The following is a 3,172-nucleotide window of genomic DNA, read 5'->3' as shown; positions in this document are numbered from 1 at the left end:
TTTTTTTTAAGTAATCTCTACACCCAACATGGGGCTCAAACTCATGACCCCAAGATCAAGAGTTGTGTGCTCTACCAACTGAGCCAGACAGGCGCCCTTTAGATGATACAGTTTCATACCTGGAAAACCTAAGTGAATCTGTTGGGAAAATAAAGCAAAACAAAACAATAAAAATACTCAGTTGTCTGGGTCCAAAATTTAACGAAGGAAATAAATAGCTTCTCTATTTTTACTAACAACAGTCACTTAGAAGAGATAATGGAAGTGGTGACCTCCCTCCACAATAGCAACACAAAAGGTAAAAGACCCAAAAATAAATTTAGTAAGAAATGCATAAAATCTATATGAAGGAGGGACACCCAGCTGGCTCAGTCGGAAGAGCATGCCACACTGGATCTCGGAGTCATGAGTTCAACCCCCACACTGGGCGTAGAGATTACTTAAAAAATTTTTTTTGTATGAAGGAAACTTTAAAATGCTTTTGAATGATGCAGAAGAACAATGAATTTATTTATTTTTTTCTAGGCTGGAGAACGGAAGCAGCTACCCAGGTCCTTCTCCTGATCTCCTTGTATCCTCGTGCTGATGGGGACCCTGGGTTTGCTGTCTTCTTGCTGTCACCTTCCTGGAATGTGGTGCTGCCCTGGCTGTCCTGGCCAGTTATGGACACTTCTTTCATTTCATGCATCAGGTTCTGACAATAGGTCTGGTGTCTTTCTGGGAACTCAATCACCTTACTCTGTGTCTGGTTTGGGTTTGGCTTCTCCTAGCTCAAACAACAGATTGGATTCATACCTCATGCCATACACCTAAATAAATTCTATGTAGATCGTACTGGAAGAGAGTGTGGGTAAATTCCTTTAAACATTGGCATGGAATCATCCTTATTAAGTATGACTCAAAAATCAGAAGCCATTAAAGATTGATTCACTCAACTATTTAAAAAAATCAGAACTTCTTCATTGAAAAGCAAAACCATAAGCAAAGTCAAAAGACAAAAATCCGGGAAAAATATTTGCAAGTCAATACCACAAAGGGTTAATCTCCCTATTGCATAAAGAATTCCTAGAAATGTGGCCAAAGAACCCAACAACTCAAGAGCAAAGAGGGGCAAAGTACAAAAATGGACAGTTCACAAAAAAAATCATGATGTCGGGGCACTTGGGTGGCTCAGTTGGTTAAACATCTGTCTTTGGCTCAGGTCATAATCTCTGGGTCCTGGGATCGAACCCTGCGTTGGGTATCCCCTGCCCCAGTCAGTGGGGAATATGTTTGTCCCTCTCCCTTTTCCTCTGCCTCGTCCCCTGCTTCTGCTCTCTCTCTAATAAATAAATAAATAAAATTTTCAAAAAGAAAGAAAGAAAGAATGAAAATTGTGATGTCAATTCTCAGATGGGCAAAAATCCAGAAGATTGACAGTATATCCTATTGGCCAGTATAGATACAGTCCTTATACCTGGTAAGAGTAGACAACTCCTATAGAGGGCGACTCAGGAAAATCCATCAGATCACAAAGGCATTTACCCTTTGACTTAGTAATTCTACTTTTATAAATTTCTCCTATAGATACAGCTGCGCATTTATGTGTATGCATAAGATTGGCTTTTATGGCATTGGTTTTGTTAATAGATGAACAGAAACCACATTATCTTGGGTCACATGCTTACCTCTGACACCAGGGAGTGGGGTCAGGCCCATCCAAAAACTTCGAAAACTGAGTATAAAGGAAAGGTGGTCCTTCGTAGCAAAACTGGAGTTATCAGAAGGGACATGAAAACCAAACCAAACCAAACCAGATATCCCCGCATCATCTATACCCTTCTTGTTTCACACGATGGAGACAATTTTGTATATCGGAATGCTCCAGAGCAAACACAGTTGATACAGCACTTGGGTGTGGTCAAGTAACCAGCAATGGTGGGTCTACCACCTTCTATTAATGGTGGGTTCTATTAATGAGAGGGCCCTTTGCACTGCCCATGATGAGCGTGAATATACAAAGATGGGGTAGCATCACAGGCAATGTTGATGTGCCTCTCTGCATCATAGGAGAGAAACTTGAGATTTGGAATGAAATTCTGGAGGGAAGAAAGATAAAGGAGACAGCCAGGCATTATGAGGGGTAAGGAGCTGAGGCAAAAATAATCTAGGAGCAGTCTGGAGGATGAACGATTGCAGAAAATTGCAGAAAATGAGAATGAAGGGTTTAGATTGTTTGCTACGGAATGTGTGATGTAAGTCCTTTCTTCTGCATCCTTATGAAATCTTCAGTAAATATCGGTCCCTATTGCTCTGGTGCAGGGTTTCTCTGTTGAGGGGAATACTGCCTCCAGGAACACTGGAAACATGTGGGCTTGGTTTTACTTGTCGTAATGCCTGCTGGGGGTTGGGGGCATGATCATTACTGACGTGGTGACCAGGATCACGTTACCTGGTCAGATGTCTCTTGCACAAGGCCAGTCGCACCCCCACTGGAAACACTGCTTTGGTATGAGTGGATTGTTATGGGAAACTTAAAGATGCTCAGAAGTTTGTATCTGGGTTGAAGTTGGACAAAACCAAAGCACACAGGAGCCAGAGGACAAAGGAACAGCTGACACTTGGGTCACACCTGTATTGAAGACTTTGACGATGCATACAGTCATCACGTAATGAGTCTTTTTCTATCTTCCTTCATTACAGCCTTGGTTTATTTCCTCATTTGTCATCTGCTTCGTAACAAGCTGTTCTTTTAATTTTCTGCCTTTTACATTTTTTATTCGTTCTAATCTGCATATAAAGTAGATGTATTTTGTACTCAATTTGTATGCATTGGTCCACAGACCAGGGCCCATCTTCTCTTTTGTCAGCACCATATTTTTGGATCCATTTCTGATCTTTTATTATCCTCCCCATTCTTGTGTGCCATTAAAAAAGTAATTATTGTTCCATAACACACTGGATTTCTTAAATTTAGATCTTGTTCGGGAAATAATTTAGATAAAAATAACTATTACACACATTGTTCAGAATTGAGGTATTGCAACATCCATAGACTTTTCACTTTGTCATTTCTTCTGAAGTTTCCCAAGCCAACAGAAATCCATTTCAGCAACTAGCTCACAGTGAAGGTGATGAGTTGGCCTCAAGCTGGAAGGTCTCTATCCAGAAGGTCACCTCGGGCTCACTGAAG

This window comes from Enhydra lutris, unplaced genomic scaffold (assembly GCF_002288905.1).
Source record: "Enhydra lutris kenyoni isolate GAN:26980312 unplaced genomic scaffold, ASM228890v2 scaffoldscaffold90, whole genome shotgun sequence".
Lineage (NCBI taxonomy): Eukaryota > Metazoa > Chordata > Mammalia > Carnivora > Mustelidae > Enhydra > Enhydra lutris.
The sequence above is the reverse complement of the archived record's forward strand: the minus strand, read 5'-3'. Positions refer to the sequence as shown.